This window comes from Armigeres subalbatus, chromosome 3 (genome assembly GCF_024139115.2).
Source record: "Armigeres subalbatus isolate Guangzhou_Male chromosome 3, GZ_Asu_2, whole genome shotgun sequence".
NCBI classification, from domain to species: domain Eukaryota; kingdom Metazoa; phylum Arthropoda; class Insecta; order Diptera; family Culicidae; genus Armigeres; species Armigeres subalbatus.
Window position 1 is genome coordinate 428,894,726 of NC_085141.1, and position 16,346 is coordinate 428,911,071.

Sequence of the window (16,346 nt, forward strand, 5' to 3'; positions counted from 1 at the left end):
ATCCGTATCCTATTCATGCTCTGTTCACTTACAGTTCGACAGGAGACTTTGAATTGTTTATTCTAATTAAGAAATTTCCAATCATTCAATAAAAGATGAACTAAAGAAAATACTTTTCTTTTGCCACCCGTTTATAAAATGCCAATTTTATCGTTGTCAGCACTGGTATCGTTTTCAAATGTGGCACATGTGGCTCAACATTCCATTTTTTTGTACATTTCATTCCTAATTCTGTGCGCATTTTACGTGCCGAATAATACAATAAAAGCTCATAAAGAAGGACTACTGCCGAACAAATAGAGAAAACGAACGATTCACCACACAAAGCGTAGGAGGGTGTTGAATAAACGGGTAAACGATCGCTTTTGATTGTCGAACTCCTCGAGCAGACGTGACAACGAAATGACAACATAGGCGAATCATTTGTGCAAGCTAATGATCCATGTGGGACGGGACAATTTACAGCAGAGCAGTGCTGTTTCAGTGCCAATATGTTTACATCGTGTACTATTTAAAAACCATGATCAAGGCTTTAATATCATTTTGAATAAAAACAGTTTTGAATAAAAAAATGCCGTTTGCAAGGAAAACTTCGTAAAAACATAGATTCATCATTGCTATTACAGAGAAAGCAAAGTGAAAGTGGAGGAGTATTCTTTATGTTGTCCTGATTTCAACTGACAACCACAAGTCAAATACTGTTCAAGTGTTCATTTTGAATTCAATATTTACCAATCTGCAATTCATGTTGACTAGTGTATACAATTTATTACAGCTATATTTTGCATTATAGTCAATCACTATATTGTTTGCCGAAGTTGACGGACCCGCCCAAACTAGCAAACGAAAGATATTTATGTTTGTATTCTAGCAAACGATACATTGTCAACACGGTAAGGTGCAACATCATTTCATTATCGACTTGTGATGTTTCTTGGAAGTTTAAAAGTAGAAAATCTTTATTAATTCTCGATTCTTGTTTTAGTTAAATTCTTTATATATGCATAAAGTTTTGTATTTTAGCCAGTTCTTACTCTTCGACTAGACAAACACAATTCAACAACAATGACTGCAAGCTGCCGTGTTTCGGTCTTAACTGTTAGATTGTATCCAGTGTCTTGCACTGGATAAAACTAATTTGAATGAGATTTAAATTTAGGATCTAGTTATAGATTGAGAAATGAGGGATTTGACAGGTTTTCTTTCTATCATTTTTTTAAACTCTTAGCGCTAAAAAGAAGATTGAACTGAAAACAGTGAATAAAACTTGCCAAAGCCTCATGGGAATACATTAATATCATCAAGATACAACTATGTAGAATTCTAATTCGTTTCACCTTAATCCATAATACGAAATACGTCCACTTAAAGCAAACAATTGTTTACCGTCGAACGATGAAAAGTCGTTTTTCCTTCGCTTGCTCATCCGTACGACACGTCCCACTGTTTTATCAGTCTCGAGGGAAATATCCGAAACGTGTGGTCTGCTGGTGATTAACCCCACCCAATAGGAAGGTACCAATGCTTTCAGGTGGCGAACAAATACTTCCCCTGGCAGACCGCCCAACCGATTCTTGCTAAACATTCAGCTCAGCTCTGGTCGAGCTAATAATTATCCTGATTAACAATGCTTTGCTGGCGGTGCTGTCCGGTTTTTTTTTTTTCGGGAAAACCCAATTCGATTCGAACGATGGTAGACAGTTTGGGCGGATCCTTAATTAAGCAAGATATTGTTTTAATGTCAAGCGTGGCAGAAACGCTTCCTTTTTGGAGCATCATTTCTGACATTTTTCGCCGGAATGATTAAAACTTTTTGTTCTGCTTTCACACGACAGCATGCAAGGATATTCCCGAAACTGTCCAATTTTTCAACAGTTGACTGCGTCTAATTAATGCTGCATTAGTAATGATTGCAATATTGATACATTCAAATTAATCTGGAGCATCATTTCCATAATTGGTTTCATTCTGTTGTAATCAAATTTGTAGTGTCATGTTTCATTACACCAAACGATACGCGTTCTTCTATAAATAATTTAGTTTATCTGGCTATTTCTGGCGCATACTAATTGATCAGATTATAACGTTCCTGATTTATGATCAATGTTTGAATCGAACGAAATAATATTCTGAGCACAGTTTGATTGACAGAAGACATAGAAAATTTCACTTTGCAACTATGTGATTAAACAAATAGCACAATGAACAAATTGAATATTATGATCCGTTTAAGTTTGTTTGCACAGTGAAATGTTTTCACAAATCTTAGCAACGAGTTAGTGCAGCTCCGACATTTAATTAGATATGTAAATAATATAATTTAGATTTTTTTTTCACTTGTCATTAGAGAAGTTAGTACGACAAGCAAAGTAAAGAGTTGATCTGGAATAGAACCTATCCACGCTTAAAAACATGTACCCAAGTACGTCATAAAACTCAGGCTTTTTAATAATTATCAATTTTTTTCTCCTTTATTTGTGTGTGTGTTTTTTTTATTAATTATTAATATTGTGTTCAACACAAAATAAATATCAAAATCAAGACCTAGAGAGAAGCTTAAATTTTCAAGAACTTTCCCCAAGGAACATGAAGATGATCCAATGTGGAAGAGAAGCCGTTTTGCGAAATGAAGATTCTGAAACTCGCATACAAGAGCATAGAGCACATACTTCATATCAAGGCTGTAATTCTATTCTATTGCTAGCTTCGTATTGAACTGTCAGCAAGAAAGTGCCGCATGAAAACTGAATTATGAGAAATTAAATCATGATGCCATCGATTTCATTATTGTTCCCTGTAGACGAGAGGTTCTCCATGGAAGCTGCTTGATTGGTTTCAATTCCATCATCAGTTTACAGAAGTGGTAGCGCAAACCTTCTCTCAACAGCCACATAGCACGTGCGACGGTCTGTACCTATAGATAACAGCTGGAAATCTATGAGTAAGGTGCATGTTTCCACTTTGAGCTTTTTACCGTTATTGGTTTATGGAAACCAAGCAATTTTACATTCGGAACTGCGTCCCAAATTCAAGAACCAAACTATTCGCATAATATGAAAAACAGTTCATTGGACAGGAAACCGAAACATGCAGGTAAGACCAAAACCAGGACCAATCCCCTGTAGATAGGGTTCGATGTTAAAGTGACAGTGAAGACGAGCGATGATTCCGCATCAAGCCACAATTCCACAAATTGCATCACCTCTCGTTCGTTGCGCTATTCATCTGCAGATGAAGGTATTTTTCACCGTTCCGTTCCGGTCTTATCCTGTGCAGCACCTATAACTTGCGGTTTGGAAGCAGTCGGAAAAGCTGCTCTAATTTGCGGTAGAAATGAGAACACTATGGGAGATGTAATCTTATTATCAGTGATACGTACTCGCAGTTAACCGATGCCGGGAACGAGACGTAGAAATTTCGTAGATTTCGCCTCGAGTAATTGTGTGTGGTTCTAGGGAACATTACGAGAATGTTTTTTTTTATATTTCTGCATGGCTTAACAGACACTTGATCTAATTTTCTTTCGAGAAATCATTGATTAAATTTTAAAATAAGGTTTACAGATGCACCGTCAAATACTACATTTTATGAATTTACAACAATTTATGAACTGTTCGATAAGAGCGCTTTTCGGTTTATGACAATGGCAATGATGAGATTATTACTGATCACGATTGCAACAATGCTCTCCCAAAACTGTCGATAAGCTTACATTACGTACCGTTGTGGCCCTTTAATTTTGAGATTTTTTTTAATAGTTTAAAAATTACTTTCTAACACAACCTAAATGTTTAACCTGATATTTCGCAACGCAAGCTAAACTTATTATTCGTCTCAGCAAAACGATTTTTTAATATTTTCCTTTCAGCCTCGTTGAAGCTTTTTCGCGACGACTTATTCGATGACGCTTTGAACAATGTAGGTGTCTTCTGCGATCAGAGACAGTGTGCCGCCTATTCGGAGTGCTGGCATGTCGTAGGTTGAAGGACGTTTGTAATGCAAGCACTCCCTACCCTGAGGGATACTAGCAATGCAGATAGTCGGAGGATAACGGAGAAATTGATTCGGAATTTTCAATTTTTTTCCATCTTCCAGAACGGATTCAATGAACCCTGATCCCTCAAAAAAATATTTCTGAGGTCTAACAATTCTGAAGTGAGTGAAACGATTGCACTCAGACTTTAACTGAGACAGACCAGTACTTGCGGTTAATATTTCGCAGACCTTTTGTAAATGAGGGGTTACTGGATTATATTGTTGGCGAGGTTGCCTCCTCGACGGTCTCGACTGCTCGCAGCTGACGGTCGATGGTAAATATAACCACGCACTGCTAGTACCGATCCCAGTAATGGTTTTTTGTCGTTTTTCGTTACACGCGTTACTGTTGCCCCAAGTTTGATGTATCGCATTGAAATCACCAGCGATGATGTAACGCCTATGCCGCCAAATCTGATTGTTCACTCATTTCAGATAGTAGACAACCACAATTGCAATAGGGCCGACGGTGTTCTACTCTTCGACTCCTATGGCTGTTATGGTGATTACCTGGAAACTGGCAGATAACGTCACTGTGAAGCAATGGCTACATCCCCACGGAGAATATTCGTCCTGAGAAAGTGTTTCGTTGGCGACGGAATCAAGAGGAAGGAAGTGGGTTCCAATGGTGGATGGAGCAAGTAATGCTGGAATTTGAACCTGCGCTGTAGCTGCCAGTCACCCGTGTGATCGAAATCAATTGGAATTGTTCGAATAGGTCATTCGAAGCACCTTCAGCACAGTCTTAAGTATCGGCACACCTGGAGATCATCACTGCAGACAAATTACAAATCGACCACGTTCTGATTGATGGACGGCACCTTTTCGGCAAGACCTAACATCGACTCTGATCACTATCTGATGACAACTAAACTGCGCCCAAATCTATTCACTAGTAATAATGTTCGTTCCCATTGACCATTTGTGGATCGTTAACCTTGAAATCTGTGCCAAAAGGTCGAAAGGACAAACGGTCAAAGGGACAAAAGGTCGAAAGGTCGAAGGACAAAAGGTCAGAAGAACAAAAGGACGAAATAACAAGAAGTTGAAAGAAAAAGCCGGTAGAAAAAATGATAGAAGGTTGAAAGAAAAGAAGATTGGAAGAAATAACTGGGTTAAAATCGGCATTTTGTATTCTAAAACCGATCTGATCATATTTCATTTAAAAAAATAAAATCGCGATTTAATCAATTTTACCTTTTTATAATATTATTTTTCTAGTTTAGAATTATTTTTTGATAAAATTTGAACAAGTATTGAACTTTATAAATATTGATAAACATCAAAAACTTTTTGGTATGCCTACCTGATTTTTGAGATCTGAAAAATTGAAAATTACAAAAAAATATCAAAGTACCCCGTCTAGATGCGGTATTGGATTGCTTTTACTATGTTCTCTTCCCATTCTAGGCTTTGCGCCACAGGTAATTAATCTCGATTATGTGCTGTTTGCGCTGGCACGAGTCGAAACAAAAAATAAAAAAAGTTTGCCTCATCGGCTAAAAACTCAAAGGTGCAGCCCAATCGGGTTGTACGCAAAGGTGACGTTGAACTACGTAGCTGTATGTAATGCACAGGTTTTCGACTTTTATGTTCGATGAAACCAAAGCAAACGATTTGCGTTGTTTATCCTGTGTTCCTGAGATTGAGTGAAGATTCCGAACCCTGGATAATCGAGGATGAACAACACTCTCAAGCGATCACATATCCAAATTATCAATTGATAAAAACTCGCAAGAGACTAAGAATTGTTCGATAATTGTACCTCGATTCAAAGCATTGGTAAATGCTACTTTTGAACTTATTTTCCTACATAACACCAAAACACAATGCTTAACATCCGTTTGAACATCATTGTTGACATTAAATTGGTATAAGTTAGGTTTACATTAAAATGATAATTTTGTGTTTATTATCAATCGATTCCAAAATTTGAAAAGTTATCGCCGATGATAACTCGCCTATTATTCATAGTTATCAAATGACAATTCCAATTATTATCGTATTAGAATGGATCAGCACAACCCTGACTGATAGTCTACCGCTGCAATCATCACCGCCGCAAACTGGAACAGAGACTAAGCACCCAGCCAATAAGAATATTGTGAAAGCTGGGCTGTCAACGGCATTTGGTGGACATCCTATGAAGGAAGTAAGAGTAGACGCGACAAAGAAGTTTGACAGTTTATTGATAATAATTATTATTCCTTCACGTGAGTTGCATCGGACTTTTCGTTTACTCCGGCAGACACCTAGGAATCACCAAAACCGAGCCGAATAAAGTTGTCCAGAACGTATCCACTGCAGCAGCGAAGAGCATTCCGAGCCCTTTTATCTTCTTCAAAAGACGTAAGCGAGAAGCTGCCGTCAAACGCCCTCAAGCTTTCGAGAAAACACGCGCGTGTAAGTTAGCAGAATCGAACTGCATCAGCTATAATCCCTGAAGGTTGCATTAATTTGACGTCTATGCTGGCTTGCAGTCTCCAGTTAGACTTGCGAACAAAGGCACAGAATTCGGAGATAGCGAGATCTATTCTCGATCGGATCTAGGATGTTTTCGGGTGGGAAACATTCTCGACACCCTGGGCATAGTGTATCCATTGACTTTGCCACACAAGATACATCCTAATGCAATGGCGGGCAAAGATTTTTTTTAATTAATAACTAAAGAAATGCTAAAAGATTAGAAGCTGAAAAGCAGGCCAAGTTCCAGTTGGAATGTAGTGCTATGGAAGAAGAAGCTTGCGATGCACTTACGAGATTGACTGATTCACCGAAACCGGTTGCTAAACTGTAAGCAAGTTTTCAATAGTAAATATTATCACACATAAATTTTACAACACACTGGAGTCGGATTTTACGCGGAGGATATGAGCCGCGTGAATTAAAACAACGCAAAATACCGTGTAAGTCCCAAAACATGTCTGAATGATCCCCGGAAATCCCGAAATTACATAAAAAAACGATTCGTGTAAGGAAAACCGCATAAAAAACGACTTCAGTGTACTTCGGGTATGAAGCGTCGACTCTTCTTTGATCGAATGGTCCAAGAAAATTGAAAATCCATCTAGAAACGGCTGAGATATAAACGATCAAAGTCTATCATATTTTCGTGACGTTTTTCGATTTTTTGCAATCGTAAAGTGTACCCCAATATAGAAAACACAGACGTAGTTCTACGTCAAAAATGTCACGATGTCGCTGGCATTGTTTCGACTTGTTTAGTGCATGAAATTTGAGTGGATGAAATGTAAATAATCGCATAATCAGAGTGTTTTAATGTACATTTCCCAACACTGCTCGGAAAAATAGCCTATTAAAAGCATGAGCATAAGCATGAGCATGATTGACCGCCCACGGTTGCTCCTCCGTTATTGTCAGGTCAGCTGTAATTACACAGAGAACCAACAGATGATATTTGGGACTAACATCATACTTAATGTGTAAAAAATGGTAAACAAAAATTAAGGCAATACCGACGCCGGCCGTGTCCGAATGCAGGTTGAGGAATGGGTAGGAAATGTTGACGTGATACTCGCTTTGATAGAAGCCGACGAGTCATCTGCACTTCCACGAGAAATCACTGGGATATTGGATATAGGTGGTAGGAATTATAGCAGGGTTCGTTTTGATAAACGGTTGCCGTGTGTAACGTGTAGTGAATATGAACTACAAAGCAGAACGAAACAACGCAAATCTCGAGATCATTTTTTCAAAAACGTTCAATAGCGTACTAATTATTTATAATTTTCTATCATACAAGGTAAAACAAAATAACGCGGAACTCCTTGTGTACTTTCAAACGCGTTCGATCGTGCACTTCAAATTGTTCATCCACCGCGAGGATAAGCAATCGATGGCTCAAAGTGAGTGAATGTTCATTTGTTTCGTAACTAAAACGCCTACAATATTATTTCTTTAACGCGAGAATATGCATCGCTCACAGTGAATTGACAGCAATGTGAATCCTTTTTGTAATATTCATAACGCGTAGAAACAGTCCCGAAAAAATATGGAATTGTTTATTATTAGTACAAATGCATTGTGAGGTGAATCTTATATCCAAAAACGACGACGACGACTTCTTGAGGGTTGTTTCGTAATTCATTATTTTTCTCTCAGAACGAACAAGCATGTAATCGACTCAAACGAAATATACTGCTCAACTATTTAATCACTCGAAGGCAACCCGGATAAAAATTTACAGTAACTTGAATGACATAACCCATTGAAATACAATAGATTGTGTGGTAAACAATACAAACTATTGTACGCTTATTGTAAAATGTTCACGGTTGTAAAAGATCTTTATTGTACTCACATTAACATAACAATATATTTAAATGTTACAAATACTGTTTGTTTGTTTGCTTATGTTTGGTATTGCACATCCAAAAACTAAACAAATTATGAAAGTATTCGGTTTGGATTATCTGGAAATTCGTCAAATGTAATTGAATTAATATAATTTTGAAATATTTCATGGATTTATTATATTGCTGAAATAACAATTGAAAACAATAAAATTACAATAGCTTTGCTTATTAAATGAATAAAAATGTTATACCGATTCTCAAGTAATATATTTTCATATTTCAGGTCTAGAAATGTTATGCAATAAAAATTGGAATTCAAAAAAATTAAAGGGAACAAAAACTTTTGCTTATCATTTTACTCGGAGAATGGCTGGATTCATTTGAGCGTGTACAGTTTTGTTTATAATGAAAATAATGAAACTGTATGGTGCAGAAAGTGTCTTTTTCATTACAGTTTCTGGTGCTGGGCAATGGTAGATCACTATGGCTTCTGCACCGTGGTAAGTATCTAAAGTGTTAGAGTGCGTTAGAGCATCATTACTGGGCCTGAGCGCGAGTATTTTGATCACACTCGCCGTGCTATCATTGTAGATTAGTCAAAATTTTTCGCATCGGTTACTATTCTCGGTTATCATTTTGGTGGCTGCATTCCGTACCGGTGACGTTTGACATTTGATAGTTCATCAAATAGCAACGGTCGCGCTGCTAAATTTGGTCACCTAGCGCGTTTAGTAGCGACCGGTAAAGTGTCAAGTAATGATACAGGGCTGGCAAACGGCTTATACTCACCACCGGTAATCGTAATCTTATACTACAAAAGTACAATTTACATAATGGACGCAGTGGTTCATCCCGAACAAAAAATAAATAAAAAAAATTATCGTCATAATACCTGATGACATACCTGGTAACATGTATCCTTGTTCCTTTACAGAAATGAAGCTTATGATGAAATACTGATGCTTGGCTAATCTCACCAACGGGATATAATAAGAACTGATGCAGGTATTTTTTTACTTTCTTCTCGACGTACTTTTTCTAATAAAACTAACATTCTTTTATAATTTACATTTTTCACAGGTTTGTAATTACATGTATTGTCTATCCGGAACAAAGTTAGTACGCTTTTTATACCGAAGTTGGATTTTTCTCCAGATACAGGCAACTTACCCAACTTCGAAAGTAGTGCGCTTGATTCGCCTAAACAACGCATCATTTAGTTTGACAGATAAAACTTTGGAAGAAACTTCGGTTCGGAAGTCCCTACAGCAAAGCGAGGTAAAATGAGTGAAAATGAAGTTTAAACTGATTTAAAATTAAATTGAAAATAAAATAATTTGTAAAACAAATAATTGTATTGTATTTTTATTGTAATGTTGGAGTATAATGTATTCTAAATACTGTTGTATTTCTATTGTAAAACAATAGAATCAGTAATTGAAAACATTTCAAACACAATGTTTTCTATTATTTTGTCGCTCGAAATCATCCCATTGAAGAACCGTAAAATCAATTGTTTTGCTCAAAATTTTGTATGGAAAATTTTCGATTTTTTTATTGTAAAGATACATAACAACCCCCCTTTTTTATTGTAAAAGTCCCATTTACCATTCATTTTATCGTGGAAAACCATTATTTCTCATGTGATTTTATTGTCAAAATTCCATTATATTCAATGGTAAAAACTAGGTTTTAAATGGTGTTGTAACAATAAAATTTATGATATTTTAATGATATTTTTTATCCGGGAACGGCTGACCACCGCTACCAGCTTCGCGCGCGCCGACCTACGGGTGCAGCTGAAAATGTAGTCAGAGATAAATACATACGACGAAATTCATCAGAACTAAATTCCCCAAATAACAATATTATCTCTAAAAAAAAGTTCCACCATGTGTTTAATTAAATAAATAAACAACTAAATGAGACAGTGAACTTTCTTCTATATGATACTTCAAGACAAAATTTTCAAAACGACTTATCTGCTTTTGTAAACAAAGATTCTAACGACGATTTGACGAATCTGATAGCTCTCCTACGCAAACCAACACCACCAATAGGTAGGTGAAGATATGTGCTACCTGTTGATGGTGCTGGTTTGCGTGGGAAAGCTATCAGATTCGTCAAATCGTCGTTAGAATCTTTGTTTACAAAAGCAGATAAGTCGTTTTGAAAATTTTGTCTTCACTTATACTAACAGTCATATCAATAGAAAAAAAACTATGATGGCAAAGTTAACATATCTCACACTCACATAGAAAACAATATTATTGACGACGCGCATCGTTAATTCTTGTAAAAAAAAAGTCATGAAATGGCCAGGCCTGAGTCGACGATTATGATCCTCAGTCTGACCCAGTATGATTTCGAAGTAGTAGTATGTATAGATATAATTCATACAACTCATATAATAAATATAGTGAAATCAGTGAGAAGCACGAATTTCAATATAATGTACAATACGTTTTTCTATAATTTACCGTTCTAAATCATTATTTCCAAATTTGGGAATATTTAGCCTGCTGTACATTAAAACACAAGAGACATACTCATGAAATGGCGGGCATAGAGAAGCTATCAATTAATAATCATTAACTGAGGAAATGCTAATAGAATACCACATTGAAAAGCAGGGCAAGTTTCAAATGGAATGTAGAGCCATTGAAGAAGAAGATTTTTACAACTAGCTACTTAAGCAAAAGTCCCCGTGAAATATTTTGTGGAAAACACCAAATGTCTATCACTCATAGAAATTATAGGGTATATGTTTAAGCTACATATTTATGTAATCTAAACTGGCATTTATTGTTTTGAAGGTGTATATAAGATAATCTGGGACTGGGTTAAGATGAGCGCTTATCTGGTTACAGCACCCGCGCGCGGCTCCTATAATTTAAGTATTCACAGAAAATGCTATCGACAGCATATTGATGTAGAACTCATATAAAGTAGATGAAGGTAATGCTGTTCGTATTTAGTTCTGTTTAGTTGTCAATCGGATGCAAATCATCGTTGAAGAAAATAGAACAGATGGTGTAAAAGGAAACGGCTCAACGAATATAACTGGAATTCACCTAAACATTGTAAATTGCACCATTATCTCCAGGAATTTGTAACCAAAGAGCACATTTTTTTCAATTTTTCTGTTTAATTTTCACTGAAATTCACTTATGAAAAAAATCGGGAGACGGAAAAATGACGACTACTTCTTATCGCGGTGTACTGTGATCTCACTGCTCGGAAGAATAGCCTATGATTAAAAGAAGGAAAAAGTCAACGAGGAAACATTATCAGGTGAAACAAAATTTGATATATAATAATGAAATGGTCTGTGTTCGTATCCGCATAACTCAAAAACGGCTGGATGGATTTTTTTCATTTCCTCAGCAGAAACATTCGTTATAGTTTCCGACGGGTTTATATGATGCTTCTTCTTACGAAAATCAAGACTTACGTTGAGTAAATCGTGAAAAACTGAAATTAAGATTTGTATAGCAATTTCGCTTGGGCAATTCAGAACGCATTTTTTCGCCTACTATGCAGGACAACGTCTGCCGGGTCGACTAGTTTAATATAAATATGAGAAACTCGAAAGAAAGCCATATGATAAGAATAAAGAAAAATTCAATAATAAAATATATTCATGTGAAACACAAATAAATATAAATATTCATATCAATGGGATAGATCTTGGCGTAAATAAATATCGCATAGATAAAGTAGATCGAGGAAATATTCTGATAAATAAAGACTGATGGTAGACATTTTTTGGAAGGATTTACAAACGAAACAGCAGATCTACTTCCGAGGAAGGGGTCACATTCATCATTGCCTTATTTCGGGAAAACGCCTCCATAAAAAACGGGTCATATCCACCATAGTCATATTCCGGACAAACGCTCACTTACGAACAAGAAATCACATATACTATTGCCTTATTCCGTGAAAACGCCTACTTTTAAATCAGGGATTACACCCACCATTTGCCTTATTCTGGAAAAACGTAACCAATAACTAACGATTGTTGGTTCTAGAAGGCACCTTGGCTTCTGTGGGTAATCTCCCTTTGGACTTGTACACTGGACAAAAAAACACTGATAGATGTTTGTTCTCTGGTAACGATTCGATACAACTACTCTCTTTATTACATTCGATAGCTAATTTATATTGGTTCACTTGTAGGAATTGGCATGGATCATTATATATTACATAGGCATGCTAATACAAGGGTTTGACGATGCAAAGATTGACTCTATCCTTCTAACTCTTGATTTATTGTTGGTAAACTAGAGATATCTAGTTCACACGGCACTATAATGTCTTGCATCAGTGAGCTTTTTCGGGGTAACGCCTACTTTTAAAGAAGGAATCACATCCATCAATGCATTATTCCAGGCAAACGCCTACTTGTCCTGGGAAAACGCCTACTTACAAAGAATGGATTCATATCGGCCAGAAAGGAATCATTCTCACTATTGCCTAATTTCGGGCAAATGCCTGTATTTAAAGAACAAATCACAGCAACCATTGCCTTATTCCGGGAAAACGCCCACTTCCAAAGAAGAGAACCACATCGACCATTGCCTAATCCCGGGCAAACGCCTACTTTTACAGAAAGCATCACATCCACTATTTCACTATTCCGGGAAAACGCCTTTTTTTAAAGAAGAGATCCATTCACTATCGCCTGCCCATTTTAAAAGAATGCGTCGCATCCTCTATTGCCTTTCTCCCGATAGTGTGAAGATGGAAACACAGATTCCGGTCGAATACTGCAGTTCGTTCGAATCTCGGCGAGGACTACGACAAGGTAATGAACTTTCCTGTCTGCTGTTCAATATTGCGCTAAAAGGTATCATGCGGGGAGTCGGGTGTAACAGCCAGGCTACGATTCTCAACAGATCCAGTCAGCTTATTTGTTGCGCGGATTACATTGTCGGCCAAACATTTTAAAAGGACTCCGGAAGAAATCGCGGCCTAAAAAGATTCATACCCGCACCAAATATATGATTCATTTATTTGCTCAGACTAAGGCCGGAACCGCCTGTGTAGAACAAAGAAGTCTTCTCCATCCAATTCAATCCATGGGTGCACGTCACCCAAAGTTAAGCCGCGGCGTTCGGCTTCTCCGCGTGTTGTATACCGTCGAGAGTTTTGGGAACATGCATACCGCAACGAGGTAGTGGTCGGATTCAAAATTCGCACTGCGGTAAGTGCGGACGTTCGTGACGTCAGAGAAGAATTTTCCGTAGATTAGAACGCGGTCGATTTAGTTTTCCATTTCGTCTACGGACATGAATCTTGAATCATGCTCGAGGAGGACTTCCAACCACTTTGGGGTGTTCGAAAGACGGTTCCTTATGACCGTCTTTAGCGATTTGCAAGAGAACGGTATGTGGCGAAAAAGAATGAAAAAGAATGAACAAGCTTGCCCAACACCACGGCGAACCCAGTATCCAACCCAGTATCCACGTTGTAAGAATGCCGAACAGAAACTTTGCAAAGATCGCTTTCGATCCTGTAGGTACAAGAAGGCGTGGAGCGCAGCAAACAAGGTGGACGGAGTGTGTGATTTGGTCAGCGCACTCGAGGATAGAGAGAAGTGGCCTCGAATTGCGATTACGGCGTCAAATTGTTGATTCAGTGTTATCTGTTCCGATGTAAGCTAAGTAAATGAAAAGGATGACCGAAATACTAAAGCCTTCTGGGAGTACTTGTATGGTTCCTACAAGAAAAGAGATCTCTACAAAGAAACATTCTAGCCAGTCGTCATGTTTCACATATTATGTTTACAGATGATAGGTAAGGTCGATTTATCTGCAATCATCCAACCGACCACATATATAATAAGCTTGTATAAGAAGCTTGCGAAAAACTCTTAATTGCTCAACAAAAAAAAGCTGCGAAATCATTTTAGATGACCGTTAACACTCACCATACTGTAAAAGATTCGACTCAGGAACAAGCATTAGATATATCGAAAAAAGAAATATGTTTTTAGAATTAATCGAATTTTCAAAAGAAAATCGCATTATCAGCATTTTCCAAGCCTAACACGGATAAAATCATAAGGCTGATCTGAAAAATAAGGTTCCTATTCGATTTAACTTTTGTCACTAAAATTCAATCTGAAACGAAGGAAGGTTAGAAGTGCACATCATCAGGAAAATTTTCCTCTCCATTCTGGGGTTAAACCACTTAAGAAAACTGTTTCCAGCAAGGAAACAGGAAAAGTTAAACTGCAACGCTTCCCTACCGTTCAAAAGTTCATCCCCGTGGTTGCGAACAAAAAAGGTAATCTATCTTGTTTCTGATCCTCGCGGTGTCATGACAAAGTTCCGCTGCACAAAAAATCCAGCCGCAATTTAAAACTTAGAAGTATTATCGGTGCGAAAAGGTGCGAACTGAGAAGCTGGGAAAGTTGAGCTTGTTTACCGTCAAAATTAATTAACACTTGCTCGCAACACTTAGTTTCTCTCCGGTTTAACAACCAAAAAGTTACCAACTGCTAGTGTCATTACCGGGCTTGATGGATTACACGCTCTACTCGCGACAGATAAAAAGAACTAGGGTATCCAATCATGGTTTGAACTAGTGAAAAGCGTATCATGGTTTGAACCATTTTGAAATCAGTAGAAATTACCATCTCATTGGCAGGAAATGAACCTTAAACAGCATGAAAGGCATAATTAGGTATACTGGAAGTAAAAGAGTTTATCTAAACATTTGTACATATTGTTTAAGTAATAAAATAAAGCGATTTAAAAACGTCCTGAATTTGCGCTAAATTCCCCACCAGTGGCATAATTTCAAAAATCTCGTAAAGGACGCATTTTTATGACACAGGAGTAAGATCAGTATATAAAAGAACGCTATTTTTATCTGTAATCGATTGACATCATCATACAATTGAGAAACAGTTTTAAAAAATTAAAATAGTAACATTTATACAAGGGAAAAACAGATCATGGGTTGAGCTAAATTCGTACCATGGTTTGAACCTGTGAATGCAGTCATGTTCTGCTGCTGTCCGCTAGGAGCGCTGCATGCGCTAGTTGGAGCATTTTGTTTACATTTCCAATATGAAAAAATCGTAATTTTCTTATCGATAATTTAGACGATTTTCACACGTTTCGAGTTACTAATCTAATGAGAGAAGATGAATAGTAAAACAAATTTGCTTTTCTATAGATTTCCTCGGCGTTTCATGCATGTGATTAGTATTATATTTAGGAGCTGCATGCTGCTGTAGTAGTTCAAACCATGGTACGATTTTAGTTCAAACCATTAACAGTGTAGTTCAAACCATGGTACGAATCAAAGTTATGTAATTATTAGGTTTTCCAATGAAACTAAGCATAATTATGTGCATCCAGAATGTTTTTAGAAAAATAAAGAACTAAGCTTCCATATAAACTAGAAATCTCAGTTCTAACATGTCCTTTTAATGAAATAAATCAACTTTGTTTTGACGGTTCATCTGAAACCCGCCATTTGGTTCAAACCATGATTGGATACCCTAGTCTGTCGGTGTAAAGTGTTGCGCATAACTTATTCCATCTTAATGACATTCCACTACCGCTACTACAGACGCTCAATGGCACGATAAATATTCCGAGATAAACTGTGCAACATCCAGTTGACTTGCAGTTGGCGAATGCGGGTGCAACATGTGCCCACTCTGTCGTGCAAATCCACCCTCGCCTCCGGTGCGGTGCTCCTGCAGTGTTGCATTGCACTTCACGCTAACTCTAGGGACAAGACTAACTTTTGCTAATGTCTTCATTTTATGAAGACACAACTACAAGCGGCAGGGCTGCATTTCCCCTTGGCAATTAAGTATCTTCTCGCCCGACAGATGCTCTTTTCAGATTCCACCGAGCCAAGAGACACATTCCTACGCGCACACAAAACGCCCTTCCGTCGATTCACCTTCCACGGCGGGGGAAAAATAGGTCAACAAGTTAGTCTTTCTTGAGAACTCCTTCATTGCGC

General features: G+C 37.4%; 1 protein-coding gene and 1 long non-coding RNA gene across 7 annotated transcripts in view; one reads left to right on the plus strand and one right to left on the minus strand.

Annotated features, from left to right (window-relative positions):
- Positions 1 to 16,346, minus strand: part of LOC134227513 (putative uncharacterized protein DDB_G0271606) — a 441,623-nt gene that overhangs the window by 183,951 nt on the left and 241,326 nt on the right. The gene's annotated exons all lie outside the window — the stretch shown is intronic.
- LOC134224476 (uncharacterized) lies at positions 8,760 to 9,659 on the plus strand. Its single transcript, XR_009982949.1, has 3 exons — positions 8,760 to 8,851; positions 9,286 to 9,356; positions 9,432 to 9,659. It is a non-coding gene; the product is annotated as an uncharacterized LOC134224476 (long non-coding RNA).